Source organism: Mustela erminea, chromosome 7, assembly GCF_009829155.1.
Source record: "Mustela erminea isolate mMusErm1 chromosome 7, mMusErm1.Pri, whole genome shotgun sequence".
NCBI classification, from domain to species: domain Eukaryota; kingdom Metazoa; phylum Chordata; class Mammalia; order Carnivora; family Mustelidae; genus Mustela; species Mustela erminea.
The window spans coordinates 86,859,209-86,881,180 of record NC_045620.1 but is presented as its reverse complement, the minus strand read 5'-3'; the positions used below and the strand labels follow the sequence as shown (position 1 = coordinate 86,881,180).

The 21,972-nt window shown below is 38.7% G+C and overlaps 1 long non-coding RNA gene across 1 annotated transcript; it reads right to left on the bottom strand.

Moving 5' to 3' along the window:
* Positions 1–2,676: 2,676 nt before the first annotated feature.
* On the bottom strand, positions 2,677–21,961 carry LOC116595680. The gene is made up of 3 exons (XR_004287819.1): positions 21,802–21,961; positions 21,118–21,277; positions 2,677–2,890 (listed from the first exon to the last, which is right to left on the bottom strand). It is a non-coding gene; the product is annotated as an uncharacterized LOC116595680 (long non-coding RNA).
* Between the last annotated feature and the right edge of the window lie 11 nt (positions 21,962–21,972).

Sequence of the window (21,972 nt, the reverse complement as noted above, 5' to 3'; positions counted from 1 at the left end):
AGAATCCTGGCAGCAAAAGTCTTGAGCTGAAAAGGTTTCATTGTGCCCCAGGGACTGGAGAAAAAACAAGTACAAAGTCACCCCTTCCCCTGACTTTCTTCTTTTTTTAGCTCTAGTATAGAACAGGCTGCTTGCATCTGGCTCAGGAACTAGGCATTTTGCAACATGTTTTGGAGTGCTTCCCTCGTGTTCTCTGGAATTGCAGCTGGTTTCCTTGGCTGGAAACACAGATGGAAAGAGAGGCTCATATCTAGCTGCCTTCACTCTCCTCCAAACCCCTAACTCTCAGTAAATACAATCCATGGCGTGATGCCTAATGTGGTTCTCCTGTCCACGCCTGCCAGCATCCAATTCTTTCTCAGACTTTGGTCTTCCCTGGCTGCTGCCATTGTATCACGCGAAGGGTTGATCTGTGTTCCCCTAAAAGATATGTTGAAGTCTGTATTAGGGTTCTCTACAGAACAGAACCAATAGGAAATAACAGAGATATATAGAAAGATTTATTATGAGGGACTGGCTCACGTGGTTATGGAGAATGAGAAGTCCTTTGATCTGCAGTTGGCAAGCTGGAGGCCCATAAAGGCCCATGGTATAGTTCCAGTCCTAACAGGAAGGCCTGAGAACCAAGAGTGTCAGCGTCAGCGAACAAGAGAAGGATGTATCAATTCCAGCAGAGAGAGTAAACCTGCCCAGCATAAAGCCCAACACAGGGCTTAAACTCTCACCTATGAGATCAACACCTGAGCTGAGATCAGACACTTAGCTGACTGAGACACCCAGGTGCCCCTATCATTCCCAATATTTGAACACATAGCATTTCATGTGGTCTCAGACCATATCTTTTGGAAAAATGTATTTATTTCCATGCCCTTCTGGTCAGGTCTACAGGCAGAAAAAACCACACTCTACAGGAGTAAAGCTACTTACTCCACACTTGTGGCCATTGTAGCATGGGTGAGGGAGGATCCCAGGGGGGTTACTTTCAACAAGGTAAGTGTTTTTTTTTTTACTGTGTTCCAGACAGAATTAAGGGCCTCTCAGTTACTCTTTCTGTAGGAGGAGATTTCATTAATATCCTATCCAGATTTCGTTTCTCCTTTCATTTCATTTCTTTGTCTAGATAATTGGTGGTTATACAGTGCTCCTCTTGCTTGTTTAACCCAACTTGCTTTACCTACCTTTTTCCTTCTTCCCACTGACAAACATATCTCTATCATACAGATGTAACATACTGAAAAAAATCCCCTGGCTGGATGCTGGATTAGTGACAAAAGAGTTCTAGCCCAGCCTTCTCTTCCCACAAGCTCCCTACTCCCCACCATCATGCTCCTTCAAAAAAAAAAAAATAAATAAAGTATTATTGCAGCTGGAAATTACGGATTTTACACAATTACCTATTAAAATTGTGTCTCTTAAACCTTAAGAGTAGCTTAAGGGTAGCTGTAATTTCAATTCAAGACTATCTATGATTTATTTCATACCTACTAAGTGTCAGACTATGCAGGGCATCAACATAAATAATCTTATTTGATCCTTACAACTGACCTGCAAGGTGCCCAATTGTGTTCAGTTGCTTGGAAACTTTTGCTCTAAATTATTTTGTTCTTAATCTCACTTAAAAGGCAATAATGTTATTTTAATTTTGTATATATAACATACACACAAAATCTAAAGGCAATGGAAATATGGCCAGTCCGAAATGAGATGTAGTATATGTGAAAACTACACACTGGATCTTGAACGCTTAACATGAGAAAAAAGAATGGAACATGTCTCATTAACAAGTTTTTATACTGATTGTATGTTGAAATGATAATATTTTGGATATATTATGCTAAATAAAATAGATTATTAAAATTAAATTCGCCTGTTTCCTTTTTTTTTTTTTTGACTACCAGAAAAATTTAAATTACCTATGTGGCTTGCATTATACTTCTATACAGACCCAGTGCTAAAATATTCAGGAAGAGGAAACTACTCCTTTGAAGACTCAAAGAGAAGACCTAAAGAAAGAAAGCGGAGGCAAACGTACATGACATATGATATAGAGCAAGCTCTCTGTAAATAACAGGGAGGGAATGAACTCATTTTCTCTATGTAACATTTAGTTCTTGTTAAGGATGAGGAAGTTGACATTGAGACTACGGCTTGTCTTCTACCTTCAATCAGGTATTCTGCTTTCACAGCCATGGAACATCTTCTGCTCTACCAAAAGTCTTCAGCTCGTGCTTCAGTCTTCAGCCCCGCCCCCAACCTGGGCATTGCTTGCCTGCTGCAAAGACTCACATTTCTCAGTTAAATCTTGGGGGAGTTAAGACTACTTCATTTTGTTCCCAGAGCCTTACTCCTTTTGTAAAAATCTGGTCCACTAACCCTATGAGCTTATGCTTCAGAAAACACAAGCATGCATGAGTATCTTTTAGGGTAAGAAAATCTAAGCCTTCCATATATAAATGTTTAGTTGATATACAATGATATACAATGAGCCTAAAGCTGAAATCAATATAGATGGAGGAGGGTCATGATGTTTTGCACAAGTATGCGGAAGGAATTTTTCTGTGGGCTTCTGATTATTAGCTTTTTCAGCCAAAAAGAGGGAATCTATTTGATTTTACAATATCTACTAACCCAACAGCTCTAAAAAAAGAACAAAAACAATTTTACCTTTCTCCACACTGAAGTGTCATAGATCTGAAGTTACAAATGAGGAAACCTGAGTTCATGTTTTATTTATACCTATTACACTTGATTTATGGTGTTGGAAAACATATTCAGCTTAATTTATGCAGGAATTAACTGGTAGAGAGAGATTAATTTTGGATCTATGGCCCCTTCCTAAAATATATCATCTCTTTTCACAGTCTTGGCTGGCAGACAGTGATGGTAGTGACTGTAAAAAAAAAAAAAAAGAGAGAGAGAGAAAGAAAAAGAAAACCAAAACCAAAACCAAAAACCAAAACCCAAAAATTTCCAAAGGAAATACTTTTGGTTTTTAAAATGAGAATAAAAGATGTTTTATAATTAGGATACCTTTAGAGTTCACTGACAGAGCCAGAATTTAGAACTTATATAATGGTTCTTTCCACTGAGTTCAGTCATTCAATAGAATGTTTTAGATGAAATACATCATAGAAGGGTTTAGAAGAAAATAAAAATAGGACCTTGGCACATATTAATACTTAATATTAAGAAGTTAAGAACTCTGAAATTACACTTATATTATCTATGTTATATCTTTATAGGGCACCAGGCAAGTGTGCTGTGTGTATGTGTACTTTTGTGTGTGTGTATCAGGAAAGGAAATGGATGGGAAGGAAAGGGAGATCACTGTGTCCAAAAAATCAAAGGGAGATGCCTGGCTGACTCAGTTGGTAGAGCATGTGATTCTTGATCTCAGGGTCATGAGTTCAAGCCCCAAGTTGGGTGTAGAGCTTATAACAAAACAAAACAAACAAAAAAACAAACTTGGAAAAAAAAAATCAAAGGCAAGCACACCACATAGGTTTGAGCTTCTTGAAAGTCAAGGGGAAAAGGAAAAAACAGATGTCATGCCTAATTCAAGAAACTGTGTTAGTTTGCCAAGAGGGATTAATTTTATTTTTGTTTCGGAATGTTGTCTATTAAAAAAAAAAAAGAAAGCTGTCTTTGTTTTAAAAGCAAACAAACAACACACCAAAACCCCAAAAAACAAACAAATAATCAACGTAGTAGATTATGTCTTTTTTTCTTTACTGAGACCCCAAACATCTTTATTGCCTGTACCTGGCCCATTTCACTCACTGACACTACCTGCCTGGTCCTGGCTGATGCCTGTGATTATGACTCCTGGGCCTGAGGATGCCATTCAGAGCTGCTCAAACCTGTCTCTTCCTGTTTAAGCCTCAGGCCAGTCAGTGCAACCAGGTAGACAGAGGAGGAAACAGAGTGAGTTGTCCCCCACCCTTCCCAAGGCAGATGACACACACCCTCTCTCCACAGCTCTATGGCTTCCACAAATCTCTTTTCCTTACAGCAGAAGTCAGCTGGAACCCAGAGCTCCAGGCCACCTCTGGTGATGGAACAGGAGTGCCAAAGGAGGGGGTCTGTGGAGAGGGCACCAAAAAGCCCTCCCTCATAGATGGGGTCTTGTCCATTAATTTGCACTTGAAAAAAGGCAGGGGCATTCTACCTGGCTGTGTGTTTTACTGGACAAAAGTGGAGAGTATATAATATTAAGTCATCGTTCTGTAGATTATCTGACCAAGTGAGTGATTCTGGTTTGCTTCTAGACTGTGTCGCTGGCAGTTGCATGCTTTAGATCTGAAAGGGAGAACAAATCTCTCTCCTTCACCAGCACTCCACAAAAAGCAATGCAGGAAGCTTAGTCAAGTGTGCAAATCTCTACTATGAACTTTTCTGCCACATATGGGGGAATTACTGGCCCTTGAAAGCTATCACAAACAGATAAGAAGCAGGGTTATAACATGATTTGACACGGAGTTTTGATGGGCCCCACTCAGAAATGTGGAAAGTGAGGCTTTAAAGGCACCATTTCAGGAGATTAAGATTTAAAATTGTGTTGCTTTATCTTGCCGTTTTCTTTCCACAGGTTTTTCCTTAGGCCTTGCTGTGGAGTTTTTTTTTTTTTTCTTCCCTTCTTTCCCTAGTGTACACATGAGAGTTTGTAACACTTCATGCTTTAAGACTTGAAGAAAACTGAGTAAATTTAATATGACTGACTTCATAGTCACTGGTTCCATGTGCATTTGCTTGCTGTGAAGAGAAAACCATGTGAGGAAAATATATTGCCACTGAAGGAATGGATCTGCCTCAAGTATAATTGCTCATTTTTATCCATCCCTTGTGTCTTACCAGAGTAGATTACTAAAGAAACTAGCCCTGCAGCATGAAGCCCTCTCAGCCACAGCTCCTCAGGGCGGGCCGCATCTCTAGGCCTTCTCACTCTCCATCCCAGGCAATACACCAGCGATAGCTCAGCGAACACCAATTCCTTGGGTCCCAGTCAATTCCCTGACATTCCTTGAACATCTCATAAGGCTTGAGTCCCTGGGCTCTTATCAGTTGAAACAAAACCTAAAAGAAACCCACTAAGCTCTACAACCAGTATGCTAAACCTCTCCACAGCAAGAGGCCAAACCCTTCAGTTTCCAGTCTCATAAACGCTGGAGCCACTGGGCTCAGAACCCTGGGTTAATGGTCTTGAAGAAGTTGAGACCAAACTCTATGTCCAGAAGAGAAGCCAGAGCCACTTCTATTTCCTGAGAAGAAATGAGGAAGCAATCACTCACATCAGACTTTCTAGAGCAATCCTGTTTTGAGATTTCTTATCTTGTGGGCTATAAAAAAAGCTCTTCTGTCCTCACTAGAGCCCATGATCTACCTGTGGCTGGAGTTTGGGTGAAGAAATTGGGGAAAATGTACGTCTAGGAGCCAACAAAATTGAGTTTGGAGAACTGCTCATATGGTTTCTGGGGAGCCCACTGCAACTATTAGGGCAATGTGTTATGAGGAAGAGCTGTGCGCCGGGACTGCAGGTGAAACTGCGTTATCTGTCTAGCACACTCCTAGTCTTGTCAATTAAACAGAAAGTGGGGCTCTGACAGGTGTGGAGAAGGAAGAAGAATGGCAGGGCACGGAGCTGGGAGCACTATAAAGGCCTGAAACCTCTGGCAGCATCAGATAGGTTGTGCTATCCAGGCAGAGGCTTTCCACATGGCCATGGGGACCTGGGATAGTGGTTTAGAGGGAAAGGGAGACTCAACAAAAGGAAGGTATGGGACAAACTCTGCCTATTCCATTGTTTTGCTTAAGCCAGCCTTAATCCCTGGGGTTGAACTTCTGCATAATGAACAAAAATCTTACCAGAAATAAATAATCATCTAAGATATTGATCCCAATGATGCGACACATTGCCAGGGCCTTTGGTCAGATCTGGTGTGGTTTTGATAATACGGCCCCAGTTGTCTTTCTCCGTTCATCTTTTTCCACCCTCCCACCCGTCCCTTGTTCTTGTCCTTCCCAGCTCTTCCCTATTCCCAGCAGACCTGCAGTTACATAGCTGTGCTGAGAGTATTCTCACTCCCTGGCAGAAGTCTTCGCTCTTCTCTCTAAAGAAGTTCATTATCTATTCTTCATGTTTCCAGTCAAGTTCCTTCTGGAATGAATCTTCTAGCTCCCTAGACAAAATTAATCCCGTCTTTTGAATTTCCATTTTTATGCTACTCTAGCATATGTTGAATTATGATGATTTCTTTTTTGGTTTTGCTCTGCTATCATGTATGTTTTAAGTGGAGGGGTGGGGAACACCAAAGTTAAGTTTAGTTGCCTTGTTCTGCATTAAACTAAATGAAAAGGCTGAGATATAAGTACTGTCTCAGTATTTGGTAGGTATTTAAAAAGGAGGAAGAGAATAGGGGTAGAAAAGCTCTATCTCTGTTATCAACGTTGCATGCTCGCATACACACATATTCATATATGTGTAACTATGTGTGTACAGACATATAAATATAAATCTATAGAAGTACTTACTATGTGCCATATACTGTAGGCTAGGCAATTTTACATAAATGTTTTTATTTAATCCTCATAAAGGGTCTGTTGTAAAGGTGAGGAAATAGAAACGATTAAGAATTTAAGTAATTTGCTCAAGATCACATAGCTAGTAATAGGCATAAATTCAAATTCAGATAGTCTGACTCCAGAGCCCAAAATCTAATCTGTTTTTTTTTAAATTTTTAAAATTTTTAATTTATTTGACAGAGAGAGAAATCATAGGTAGGCAGAGAGGCAGGCAGAGAGAGAGAAGGAAGCAGGCTCCCCGCTGAGCAGAGAGCCCAATGTGGGGCTTGATCCCAGGACCCTGAGATCATGACCTGAGCTGAAGGCCGAGACTTAACCCACTGAGCCACCCAGGCGCCCCTCTAATCTGTTCTTATTTGTTACCTCTCTTCATCATACCTGTAAAGGACAGCTCTCATTTTTTTGGTTGCCTGCCTCTCACTTTAGAAGCTGAGAAATCCAGACATTATCCCAGCTTCCACTGCAGCTAGAATATAGGCATTGACCCAGGCTTGACTAAAGAGAAGCCTCTACTAGTGACTGAACTGGGAGCTGGTAACATAAAGAGGCAGAGACAGTAGAGAATCCAGAGGCACTGAGGTGGTGGTAGCAGAAGGAGCACCATCCAAAGTTCACTGTCTGTGGCTGCCTGGTAACTTGCAGCATCCGTTCTTTAGTGGTAGTAGCAGTAGTGGTGGCTTCCTCCTTAGACGGGTAGGGTGGTGTGCTTTTGGGGGGGGGGCACTTGCTGCCTAACTCCCTTGTCTGGTCTCCTTTTCTAGCCTGGTTCCAATCATGTTGGAAACTCCTTGAACTATTTAATAATATAAAATTATATATAATTTTTTTTCTTCTTCTGCTTCTTCTTCTTCTTCGAAAGAAGTTGCTTATTTCAAACTGATTATCTTGAATATAGGTAGTCAACACCATTCCTACCTGGAAAAAACCCCCACATATGGATCCAGAATTTTATGAAAGTTCATTTGAGTGGAGGATGAAGGTGGCAGACTGTGCATCATTGGGAAGAATTTCTAGGTCGTCTGTTTGACTACCTATTTATGATTCATACTGCAGTTCGCATGGATGGACATGAGACTTTTCGGCATGTTGCTACTAAACTAGAATCCAGAAATGGATTTTTACCTTCCAAGTGTAATTTGATTTCTAGGTCTAACTGTGAGCTTTAAACATTTTGTAAAGAATTTCATTTTTGAATAATAATAAGAAAAAATACTAAATATCTTTCCTGCTCATTACAGGAAAAATGGCTTCCCAAAACTATAGTACTTAGAAAACCAAGATCACAGAGGAAGTTGAACTGCTGAATTACTTGATGTAATCTAACTCATTAGAGTCTTAGTTTCTGAGATGGAAGAGGATATGATAGCTTACATAAAGATTATTGATAAATTCCCAGATGAAATTCACTTTGAAGAAAATGAAATGTGGTTGGGTATAACTAATCTCTCTGGCCTAATTCAATGAGGGAGTTGAGTTTGCAGTTTGACAAAGGGGTTATGATTACAAGACATCTTGGAAATTCTGGAATAAGCTATTGCTTCAGATGGCCAAGTGGTCTATGAGATGTCAGATATTAGATAGGAATAAACCTTACGGAGGCCAGGGGTTTGACCTTGGTATGTCTAGACATACTAACATGATTATCATCACTCTAATCAGATTATAAAGTAAACACACACTCTACAAAGCAAAGAATCTCATGGGGTTATTTAGAAGATGATGAAAAGCTGCTTTCTATCTCTACTGAGGACACAACAGGAAGAAATGGGGTGGTTTGTAGCATAAGAGGCTGTGGGAAGAATAATGATTCTAAACCAGGATTAATTTGGAGACATTTTTGGTGGAAGGGTGAGGGAGGGTGTTACTGGCATCCAGTAGTTAGAAGCCAGGGATGCTGCTAAACATCCTATAATCTATAGGACAACACCCACAAAATAGAATTATCTGGTCCCAAAATGTCTAATAGTGCAAAGCTTGGGAAACCCTGAGTTAGATGTAAGGAAAAAATTTCTGATTCTGAAATTATATAAATAGTGGAATGGGTTTACGGGTCCAGGACTAGTGGGAAGTGAGTGAAGTATTTGTTTTAGGGTACAAAATTTAAGTGCCAACAACCTTAGTTATCAAGATAAACAATATTTTAAAAACAACAAAATCAATGCAAAAAATTCATGATGAACAAAATAACAAAATTTTATTTAAAGATAAGATTCAACAGAGAAGGCATTTGGGTAGGCAAAGTTGAAATATTACTTATCTTGACTACTAAGGCAGTGGAACCCCCTGTTCTGGCCCCCTTTAAATTTGTGCCTGAAGGCAAAGTGCCTCATTTCCCTCATACTAGTCCTAGCCTGTTGGATTATTAAAGATATGCAATTGTTTCAGCTAAAGGGTGATTTGATTATTACTAAATTAGAGTTAGTCAGGTCTGGTAAAAGTAAGTGAGAAGGTCTTTCCAGCTCTAGAATTTCAGATCTTAGTGACTACATTAGGTAAGGAAGCAATCCCTTATTAAGTCCCATAGAGTTTCCCTAACATGGGTTTTAAATTTCTCTGTTTTATAGTCTGGCTTGATTAGCCAAGATCACCTTCATTATGAATGGTAATATATGACTGCAATCCCAAAGAAATATGTGGTATTAATTTTGGTCTTAAGCAATACTCTTCTGTTGTAACTCACTCTTCCTGGAAAATAACCCTTGTATGATTTTTCCATTTTACTTAGCAAGCAAACTATTCTTGCTTCTTATTCTCTCCTCTCCGCAACCCTACTTCACATCAAAACCAGATAAGTATTCTTTTCTGGGCTCCACTGATATTGAAATTCTATATCATTTGCCCCCTTTGTGTCCCCAAATGACTTCAGATGGATTTTTTTTTTTTTTGGTGGGGGAGAAAATTTTAAATATTTCTCTTTCTAATTGGCTGGGAAACTTGTCTATATCTAATTACTAAGTTTATGTATGTGGGATAAAGAATACTTACAACATAACACTGACCCCTCAGAAATGCCAGATGAAAGATTCAAAGATAATTTACTATCCTGGGCAGGGCAAGATAGACAGTTATAAAAAATTACAGTAATATTACTAATTAGGAGAAATGTGGTCTTGGATCCATATCAGAACAAACACTCTAGCCATTATAAATTGCTTTCCATTAATTTCCCTGGTTTCCGTCTATGCGTGGCTAGCCTGTTAGAGTACCTGCATTCAGCAAATGTACTCGTGCATAAAGTAACTGGATATGGGACCTACCACTTCCCCACATCCTGTCACTTAATCTAACTGACGTATGTACAATTCCTTTTGATCTATGCTAACCATCTTTATCTCAATGCCCATCTCAGCTTCCTATCTGTTATTTTAAAAAATGCTTTAATCAGAGGGTAGTGACAAGTTGGGTTGAATTATAGGGTTTGGGTTTAGGATTTTTTTTTTTCATTCTGTTAAAAACAAAACAATTTAAAACTTGGGCTCCTTCTTCCTAACCCCTTAGTCATTGCTATTTTGATGAGCTATTTTGATGAGCTATTTCTTGAGAAAAGAACAAAAAGAAACAAGAGAAAAAGGAACTAAGGAACTAAGTGGTGGGTGTGTAGATGAAGAATGATTCTAATATTATTTGAATTGCCAAATCTAGACATATCCAAATGTATTCTTCTCTTTTTGTCCACTTTCTCATTCCTTTTCTTTTTCATTTTTGGTTCAGAGGTGAACAGATGTTCATGTGCGTCTGTTCACTGCTTTGTCTAGGATTTGGGACTTAGCTGCCTGAGATGTGAGCTTTCCAGAAAATCTACCAGGAGAGGACAGTATGAAGCACTAAGTGGAATGGGCCTTGCACTGGGGAAGAAAGTCACTTTACTGTTACACATTTTGGCTAAGGGTGGGTCATAGGATCTAAATTGCATGTGGCTAGGTTTTCCAATTCACAAAATAGTGATAACAATGTTTAAAGCTTCCTTTAGTACAAAATTTATACATGAATATTAAGTTTGTAGGCTACCTATTATTCTATTGCAGAAAGAAAAACCCCCCAAAAAACAAACAAAAAAGCAATGTCCCCTAGAGAATTTTCGTTAGACCTTTGGAAAAAAAAAATCAAATGAGACAAATGAGGTGTTTGTTCTCTTTTCTAAATATAGAACACCTTTTCTCTAAACAAATGCTACTCCACCTATTTTATAACCCTGTCCTGGTTAACAGTCCAGTTAAGTTTCTTCTCAAAAAAAAAAAAAAAAATATATATATATATATATATATATATATGAGACTTCCAAGTCCAAATAAAAGATAATAGCTTTTTTAAAAAAGCATATTGAAATGTAGCATGATATCAATAAAAGAAGTTATTTATTTTTAAAAAAGATTTTATTTATTCATTTGAGAGAGAGAGACTGGGAGCATGGGTAGGGGGGAAAGGCAGAGGGAGAGGTTATGGGAAGGCTTGATTTGAGCCAATATGTGAGATTCTGGTTTTTTGTTATAGCTCGTAGGTTCTTTGTGTAGTTTATCAAGCTTTAAGGACTGACGACTTTGAGACAGGGAACTAGAACTAGTGTGAGTAGTCATGGCTTCTAAATTATGCTTCTTAAACATTTGTTTACTCTTGTTTTAAATTAGTGCTTTCAGTACTGATACTTCCAACATGTCCCCCTTCTAGAAGGGTGGAGAATATAGGACAAAGTCAAGGAGTCTTTTCCACTGAGAATCTTCCCTCCTGCCTCTTGAAGAAGGATGAGGAAATGGAGTAGAGTGTGATGCCTATGTTAAGACAGAGCAACTACCATATATCACAGATGAGGAAAAGTTTCAAATCCAAATACTTATTTTTATTTTATTTTATTTTTATTTATTTGACAGAGAGAGAGATCACAAGTAGGCAGAGAGGCAGGCAGAGAGAGGGGGAAGCAGGCTCCCTGCTGAGCAGAGAGCCCGATGCGGGACTCGATCCCAGGACCCTGAGATCATGACCTGAGACGAAGGCAGAGGCTTAGCCCACTGAGCCACCCAGGCGCCCCCAAATACTTATTTTAAATAGTGAACACAATTATTTAAGGTCACAAGAACTTTATACTATCCTTTTTTTCTCCTTAAAAATGATATTTAAAAAAAGAATTTATTTATTTGACAGAGAGAGAGAGATGGGGGAAGGGCCGAGGTAATCTCAAGTGTAATCTCAAGCAGACTCCACACCAAGCATGGAGCCTGACACCGGACTCCATCCCATAACCCTAAGATCATGACCCCAGTTGAATCCTATGAGTTGGATGCTCAACCTATTGAACCATCCAGGCACCCCTTAAAAATAACATTTTGATTTGATTATGTAGGTATTTGATTTTAAAAAGTAGCTGATATTGGAAACATTAACTTGGAAGTAGATTTTCTGTTGCTTTATATATTAAAAAAAAAGAATAATACAGTGAATCTCCTGTGTGAACTTCAGCCATGAGATCTGAACCAATGATGCTCTAGAGAGCAAAGATAAATGGAAAAATCTTCACATAAACGTTGGCTTAAAGAGTAGAGATGGGGTCCTTTGGGAAGAAATAAGACACTCTAGCATTTATTCACGTGTGTCTGTTCTGTCCAAATCAGTTATGAGGGTAATTATGGAGTTTCTTTAAAAATGGCCCTGCTTCTTGGTGGTCTTGAGAATCAAGGCCACAGATTGCAGTGAAAGCTCTTGCAGATACTCCTCCCTGTGAGGGAGGTGAGTGAGAGGGACCATGCAGTATGTTTGGAAACAGAGCTTTAGAATTCCTTCAGCCTCAGAGGACTTGCTCAGGGCAAAATCTCCTAACAAAACAAATTATTAAATACCCACTATGGAGCAAGATGAAACTCTCCTTTAAGGTATGTTTAATTGCGCCATTAACACATAGTGAGGAACAGCCCAAAGCACTTGAATTTCAACCTCCTGGCTCACTCAATGGGCATACTAGGCATGTTGTAACAGCCTCATAAAACACAACCAATCGTCTCTTATTTCGTAATTAACATCTTGTAAAGTTGACAATATGATTATGATTGAATCAGGCCAGAAATGAATTGCCGCTTTTATCTGCACATAAGATAATTTCCTCACGGGAACTAAAGGAATAGTGTAGATAAGAAAGGAGCTCCCCACTACGTGAAGACAAAGCAAAAATAGTGTTATCAAGAGCTCCTTAAAGACCTTTAAAGAAGAAAATAACAAAGGAAGGGGGATCTTAGTTCTATGTTTCCTTCATCAGCTTCATCTGCTTCCTCCTCCTTAGCTTAAGACGGCTGTGTATATAGAACCAAAGGAAGAATAAAATGCCAGGTGTAATTTTATCTTCTTTTCATAGATTTTTTTCATTTAATCCTGCCAACCAACCATCAGGAAGATATAACTACCATCTCCTTTTACAGGTGAGGGAAATGAAGCCCTGAGAGGGAAAGTGACTTACAGAAGTTCACAAAGGCATTAATTTCTGTGCTGAGGTTACAACCTGGAATTTGGACTTCGTAGTTGTGCTTTGTACCACTATTACCACTATTACCATACTGCCTTTTTCCTGCTAAACTTTTTTTTTTAAGTAAGCTTTATGCCCAATGTGGGGCTTGAACTTGTGACCCCCAAGATCAAGAATTGCATGCCCTATGGATTGAGACAGCCAGGTGCCCCTCTGCTAAACTCTTGAAGCAAGTTTTCTCAAGTTGGGGTCCAAAAACAAATTTTCAGGGACTCTGGAATTCTGTGAGAATTAGCATTTTTTATGATCTTGCCTTTTGTGAGAATCTGAAAAAAGTTAACATAAGCATGTTTGGGGAATCACATCATAGCTGGATATGGGCCTGTGTTGTAACTTCTTTTTGCCCATGTAAATTCCTGCTTCCTGTGAAGTCAAAGACTTGGGGGAGAGAAGAATTTAGTCATTAAGGTCACATGCTTCAGACAGTCTTATGACATCATGCTCCATGGCAGAAAGAAAATCTCTGAATATTGTTTGTATCAGTTGTTTACATCTCTGTTGGGACCTTTTCCTTTTTTCATTGGTTGCCAATTCTCATTGGTTCTTTTGTTTCCTTAATTTTTTATGTATTTATAGTGTACGAAAAGTAGACACAGAGAGTTCCCTGCCTTCCCAATATTATCTGTATTCCTACAGTTATGAGGTTGAATAGATTACAGGGATTACTATAGGATAGATGCTTTAAAAGAGAAAGATTTGTCTCAAGGGGGGGGTGTCTGGGTGGCTCAGTGGGTTAAAGCCTCTGCCTTTCGCTCAGATCATGATCCCGGTGTCCTGGGATCAAGCCCCACAATGGGCTCTCTGCTTAGCAGGGAGCCTGCTTCCTCCTCCTCTTTCTCTCTCTCTCTGCCTGCCTCTTTGCCTACTTGTGATCTCTGCCTGTCAAATAAATAAATAAAATCTTTTAAAAAAAAGGATTTGTCTCAAGGGACTAAGTGAGGTCCTTGGGAAAACTGGTACAGCCTTCACATACTTCTGCACAAATGAACCTCTTTGTGGTTAAGTTGTTATTAGAGAAGAATGTCATGTCATGCCACCTAATAATTGTGAAATAAACTTTTCATTTTGTAATATGTTAGATTTATAGAATAGTTGCAACTATGATAGAGTTCTTGTCCACTTCTTACCAGTTTTCCCTAATGTCAATTCCTTTTTTTTTTTTTAACATTGTATTTACGTATTTGAGAGAGAGAGAGAGAGAGATCGAGAGATCACATAGGCACAGGGAGAGGGAGAAGCAGACTCGCCAATGAGCAGAGTCCGATGCGGGGCTTGATCTCAGGACCCTGAGATCATGACCTGAGGTGAAAGCAGACACTTAACCGACTAAGCCACCCAGGTGCCCTTCCCCAAATGTCAATTTTTTTTTTTAAAGATTTTATTTATTTATTTGACAGAGAGAAATCACAAGTAGATGGAGAGGCAGGCAGAGAGAGAGAGAGGGAAGCAGGCTCCCTGCTGAGCAGAGAGCCCGATGCGGGACTCGATCCCAGGACCCTGAGATCATGACCTGAGCCGAAGGCAGTGGCTTAACCCACTGAGCCACCCAGGCGCCCCCCCAAATGTCAATTTTTAACTTACATTTGTACAGTTATCAAAACTAAGAAATTGACACATATCACTTTTAACTAAACTCTAGATCTTATTCAGATTTCACCAATTTTTCTCATTTTGTTTTGTTCCAGGATCCATGTCATGATACCACACTGCATTTAGCACCCAATAATTTTGTCAGAAATAATAAATTAAATTAGTTAATTTAATATTTATTTATTTGAGAAAGAGAGAGCGCCCCAGCAGTGGGGAGGGGCAGAGGGAGAAGAGAAGCAGACTTCCCACTGAGTGTGGAGCCTGACACAGGGCTTGATCTCACAACTCTGAGTTCATGACTTGAGCTGAAACCTAGAGCCAGATGCTTAGCTGAATGAGCCACCCAGGCTCAGTATTTTAGTCAGAAGTATTTTAAACAAAAATCTCAACCAATACTTGATTCTGTCTTTCTTCATTCTAACAGTTATTGTGTTGCAGTTATAACCAGAATTTTGTTAATACATAATTAAATAAATTTTAAATAATATTTTTTCTTCCAATTTTCAAATTGGAGTATAAATCAAAATGTTTCTTATACAATTTACTATCAAATTTTTACTATAGCGATGGAAATTTAACTTTAACTGAACTTTTCATCTTACTAACCATGTTTAGATAACTAGTTGACTAGAGGGGCTTCCTTAAAATACATAAAACAGGTTATTAGGATCTGTGGATAAAAAGAATAAGTTTGATGTCTGTATAATCAGAACGATGTACAATGTGCATATTCATTCTTTGAGTTAAAAATTAATAAACTGATAAAACAAAAATAGTTCTGATGCATCACAGAACCTTCAGACGAATACCTGGATAGTAATAATTGTCAGATGGTAATTACTCCCTGTCTGCCTCTTGATACACAAATGTATACCTTCCAACAGATATGCAGCATTATGATAAAAAAGTAAGACTTTCATTTATTTCAGCAGTATTATATTTCACTACTATCACCTTTATAATATGAAATAAACCCCACTGAATATGTAGCTCACATATTAGGGGTAAGGCACCTTTACAGTTTTTGTTGTTGTTGTTTACTTTTACATTTTTTGGTTCAATAAATAACTCATAATATCTAAGAGAATGAACACTTTCCAAGAAGCCAAGCTTACTCCTTCTCCCATTTATATATTTTTACTGAACGGTGGCAGTTAGCTAGTGCCACAAAACTGTGTGCTATGTGGCATATAATTCTATCATTTATTTCTTTGGTGTCTGAAGAATTCAGCTAAGTTGGCCTACCTCTGATCTTGACCTGGGCTTACTTATGGGTCTGGGCATGGGCTATGAGGCAGCTGGTTTGGTTGTGCTTAGTGGGATGACTGGGTTCTGCTCCACGTGACCTTCACCTTCCTCCTGGGATAATGAGCTAGCTCTATCCTTCTCATTGTGATGGCAAAAGCACAACAAAGCAAGCCCAGGTTTTCATGCTTCCTCTTGCATCACATCCACTATTATTCCATGGAGCAAAACAAAGCAAATAGCCAAATTCATCATGAAGGGGTGGGAAAATAATATTCTACATCCTGATGGGAAAAATAACAAAGTCACCTGGAAAAAGGCACAGACATAGAAAGGGCTGAAAAATGCATTGATCAACTATCCATTTCCTTCAGTGATTTAGCCTTCTTGTAACAGGTGCCCATGTTACGATGCTGAAAACTCAGTACAGCCTGGATTTGTAAGGAATATATATAGAAACATTTTCAAAGCCTTAAAATATAGTGCCTAACTTCTGTCACAAAGTTTAGGAAGACCAATAGTGGTTGGAAATCATGATTTTACAGGTTTTATAGACTAGATTCAGAGCACTTAACGGAATCACACATGCCCATACCATTGATGAGGACTGATTTCTGAGTCTTGGACCATCTAAGAATGCCCTTTCCCTTACATTCTTGATCATCATTCCAGAAAACTTAGGTTATTCTTCATGTGGGAATGGCAGGAGGCACAGAGCTACATGCAATTCATAGGATGGATTCACTCTGAGTAATAAATATATTTACTTTCACTATACCTATAAACATTGATTTTTTTGAAGGATGTTATTATGTGGCAAGGTTTCAGGGTATTTTTAAGGAGTACAACAGGAATCAATTTCTTAAATAAGCACTGAATTATCACAGTTATTTTCTGAAATGGCTAATTCTAGGGAGGTTTTAAAATCCTGTCTTTATACCATTTTTTGATGTAAATAATTTACGACAATAAAGCACAGTGAGTTGAAGATGAGTGTTATGGTCTGAATATTTGCGTCTCCCCCAAATTCATATGCTGAAATCCTAATGCCCAATGTCATGGTACTAGAAGCTGGGGCCCTTGGGAGGTGATTAGGTCATGAAGGAGGAGTCCTTATGATGGGATTAGTGCCCTTTTAAACAAGGTCTGAGAGAACTCCCTTCTGCCTTCCCCAAGAGAGAGTACAAGAGGTTGATAGTCCACAGCTGGAAGAGAGCCTTCACCTAACCTTATTGGCACCCTAATCTCAGAACTTTCAGATTCTACAATTGTGGGAAGTAGCTGTCTATTGCTTATAAGGTACCCAGTCTGTGGCATTTTGTTATAGCAATGGGAAAGGACAAGGACAATAAGGGAAAAATAGACCTCTTTTTTGTATTTAGAATGACTTCTGAGCTGACAACCTAGCTTAAATTTTCTCATCCAACCAGATGGTTCAAGTGAATCAAGTACTCAACACTCAGAAAACAAAACAACAGCAACAACAACCAAAAAAAAAAAAAAAAAAGGATGGAAGGAAGAAAAAAGCACAAAGAAATAAAAGATAAAAGAAATAGAGGAGGAAGAGGCTTATTTATTTAGGTTAATTAGACAAACAGTACAGATAGTGATGGGATTAAATGTTCATCACCTAGAATCTCCTACTTGGTTTCAAGATAGAATATTCTTACCATCTGGGCATTCTTCCTCAGGGTGCCATGAAACACTAATGACTTCCCCTGAACTAAGACTAACATGCTCCTAAATTCTCATTATCTGTAATTTTTCTGTTTCTTACAGCAGAAGTGAAATCGGTTGGAGTTAGACTGCAGATTGTCTTCTGAGCTAGCAAGTCAGGGCCCCACAAGGAGCTGGGCATAGGGCATACATGCAGAGATTTCCATCCCTCTGTACCTATCTGTCTGAACAAAGCTTACTCTCCATCAGTCCCTCTCCTGAAAGACTGGAAGACGGAATGGAGTGCAGGGAAGCTGAGTGGTAAAGAAGACTCACTTGCTTGTTTATTCTCAATATCCAGCCTGAGAAGTAGGGAGAGTGATTTAACCACTTTTGGCTCAATGATTAAACAATGAGGTCAATGAATGAGAACAAACTTCCAAATGCTGATGTGAACCAGCACACAGTTGTTTTTTAATCCATGATATATGAAACAAAGAAAGAAAGATAGAAACAAAGCTTGCTATTGGAATTGTTAATATTAGTATGATGTGCACTTGACTTTTCAAAATTGAGGGAGGGGGATGGGGGTAGCGATGGGCAATATTCTGCACAGTGATATTTCATACACATAGACCATTATCTGTGGTGATTATTTCATCCCAGGTCTTTAAAGGTCACAAACAAGACAGGAGTCTTGTAAACAAACCCACCCATAAAGCTAGAGGGCTGAATTTCTCCCATCCACCATGCTTTTTTCCCCTCTGTCTTGTCTTTCTCGCCCCATCTCCTTCCTTCTTTCTTTCTTTTGTATTTTAAATTTATAGACAGGTTACAAGAATAATACAATGATCTCTCTCATATCATTCACCTAGATTGACCAATTATAAACAAAACAGTTGGGGTACCTGAGTGGCTCAGTCAGTTAAGCGCTTGACTTTTGGTTTCGGCTCAGGTCACCACCTCATGGATCTTGAGATCAAGCCCCACGTTGGGCTCTATGCTCAGTGGGGAGTCTACTTGAAGATTCTCTCCCTCTAACCCCTCCCCCACTCTCTCTTTCAAGCAAATGGATAAATCTTTTTTTTTTTTAAAGATTTTATTTATTTATCAGAGAGAGAGAGGGCGAGAGAGCAAGAACAGGCAGACAGAATGGCAGGCAGAGGCAGAGGGAGAAGCAGGCTCTCTGCCAAGCGAGGAGCCTGATGCAGGACTTGATCCCAGGATGCTGGGATCATGACCTGAGCTGAAGGCAGCTGCTTAACCAACTGAGCCACCCAGGCGTTCCCAAATGGATAAATCTTAAAAAAAAAAAAAAAAAACCAAACACTTTGCCACATCTGATATCTCTCTTCACATATAATTACTATTATTAGTAGTATTAGTATTTTTTCAGAACTATTTGAGAGTAAATTGTAGACAACATGGCCCTTTACCCTTAATCTAAATATTTTAGCATGCATCTCCTGGGAGCAAGAACATTTTCTAACATAATCACAGTACAATTATCAAATACAAAAAACTTAACATAGATTTAAACTATTACACAATATAAAATCTATATTCAATTTTACCAACCTCCCCGATAATATTCTTTGCAGAGTTTTTTTTTCTTCTTCATTGATTCAGGATCTAATCCAGGATCACGCATTGCCTTTTGCTGTTGGTCCCTCTAGTCTCTCAATCTAGGACAGTTCTTTTCTTCTTCTTTTTTTAATTAATGACATGAACATTTCTAAAGTAGAGCTTTTTTTTTTTTTTAAAGAATGTCCCGGGGCGCCTGGGTGGCTCAGTGGGTTAAGCCACTGCCTTCGGCTCAGGTCATGATCTCAGGGTCCTGGGATCGAGTCCCGCATCGGGCTCTCTGCTCAGTGGGGACCCTGCTTCCTCCTCTCTCTCTGCCTGCCTCTCTGCCTACTTGTGATCTCTCTCTCTGTCAAATAAATAAATAAATTAAAAAAAAAAAAAGAGGAATGTCCCTCGCTTTGGCTGTGTTTGATATTTCCTGGGGATCAGACTCAGATAATATCCTTATGGCAGGAATAAATGAATGGAATGATTGTTTTTATAGCAGAAAAACATTAAATGATGATTTGGTCTTAATGCATCACAAAAGGAAGCATATGATGTTAGTTTGTCCCATTAGTGATACTGAAATAGAACACTGGGTTTTATATCTATCAGATTTAGCTATTGTAAAATTACTGCTTTTACTTTCATAATTCAAAAATAACCTATGATGAAGTGTTTTAAGGTGGTGTAAATGTCCTGCTCTCCATCAAACTTTCACCTAACAGTTCCAGCACCTACTGATGACTCTCACCTGAGTTTATTATTAAACGGGCTGTAAAATAGTGATTTTCTTTTGTTATCCAGAAGATAGAAAAAAAAATTCTAGTATTTTAATCTGATATTAATTGGGAGCCTAATTTTATTATACACAATTTGAATACTAATATCTAAGAAACTTCCCAAATTTAACATCAGAATTTCCTTTTTCTATCAACATTAGAGTTTTCTAATTTCCTTTATTTTAGTGATAATATTGTATAGTGATAATTCCTGTTACTAATAAATAATATTTATTAAATGCTTACTCTGTGCTGGGCACTAGGGAAAGCACTTGGGGTGCCCCATTTGTCTCATGTTATTATCAGCTCTATTTTTCCCAATGAGAATAGTAAGGATCAGAGAGGTTAAATGATTTGCCTAGGGTCACATACTAGCTTGTCCTGAACAGCTACTTTTGCATTGTCCATCATCATTTGTACTGTGAAGTAACTGAATGGGAACGGGTTGATGTACTCTGGGAATGCGGTCAGTGCCTTTATCTTCCAGTGCCAAGGCCACCTATTTTGTTAAATCTTGAGTCTCTTATTGCAGCTAAGAGCTGGGGTATTCACTAGCACTAAGGTGAATTCAGCCTCCTGATGTGAAATAGAGTAACAGAAACTGTGATGCAGCATAAGGCAGTGGTTTTCAAATGCTATCAGGAGGTATTCTTCCCACCCTGTAGCCAGAGTTTTAGATAACTTCTTTTTTTTCTTCTCCTCTCTATTCCCCAATCCCTGCCAGTTTTAATGAGGTATAACTGACTTACAACACTGTATTAGTTTTAAGGGATACAATATAACATATTAGTTAAGGCATACAATATAGTGATTTGATTATACTGTATTAGTTTAAGGCATACAATATACTGATTATAGATTATATATATGCATATATATATATCGCATATAAAAAGTTACAAATGTAAAAATGATGCTCTTAATCGCTTACAGTAGTCCCCACCTTGTCATTAGAGACTATAGTCCAAGACTCAACACTTGCCCCTATGCCTGAAACTGCAGGCAGTATTGAACCCTGTATATACTGTCCTTTTCCTATACATACATTCTTATGACAAAGTTTAATTTGTCAGTTAGGCACACTTAGAAATTAGCAACATTAATTAATAAAATAGCACAATTATAACACTATATTGTAATAAAAGCTATGTGAATATGGTCTCTCAAAATACCTTATTGTACTGTACTTACCCTTCTTTTTGTGATGACATGAGATGGCAAAATGCCTACATAATGAGATAAACTGACGTAAAAGGTGCAGGCATCCTGACATGGTGTTAGGCGACTCTTGACCTAATAATTCATCTGAGGAAGGCTCAAGCACTTCTGGATTGCGGTTGACCTCAGATAACTAAAACCAAAGAAAGTGAAACCACGGTTAGGGGGGACTACTATACTACATTTCCAATTAGTTTTTCCTCTCATATTCTGACTGTATTTATTAATATAATTTTATGCTTACTGAAACTAATAGTGAAAAATCCGTACTTGTATTTTGCCTATTTTTTCCATAAATTCATTTTTGCTGTACTTTACAAAGGTAACTTTTTTTTTTTTTTTTTTAAAGCTTTTACTTATTTATTTCATAGAAGGAGACAACGAGAGAGGGAATACAAGCAGGGGGAGTGGGAGAGGGAGAAGCAGGTTTCCCGCTGATCAGCCCTGATGAGGGGCTCCATCCTGGAGCTACCCAGGCGACCCCAAAGGAATCTTTCAGTGATGAATTAAAGAACTTGTTGTTTCACCACAGCTAATTTGGGAGTCCGCCCTAGACCGTCAATTTTGAGGCAGATATTTGGGGGTGTAGTTAAGAACCAAGGTCCTGGAATGAGTTTAGGCAAAAATAAAAACCTGAACAAAGCTTTAATAACTCACTTTTTTTCTTTTTTCTGATTAGTATGCTCAGCTTGTATTATAATGGGTGTCCCAAGAATACAAATCTAGCAAAAGGTACCCCCTTCTTGGCCCAAATACTTCCACAGATTGGACGGAAGGCCTCGGCAAGTGGAGGGCCAGGGAAGAGGAGACGGGGGGGCTGGACGAGCG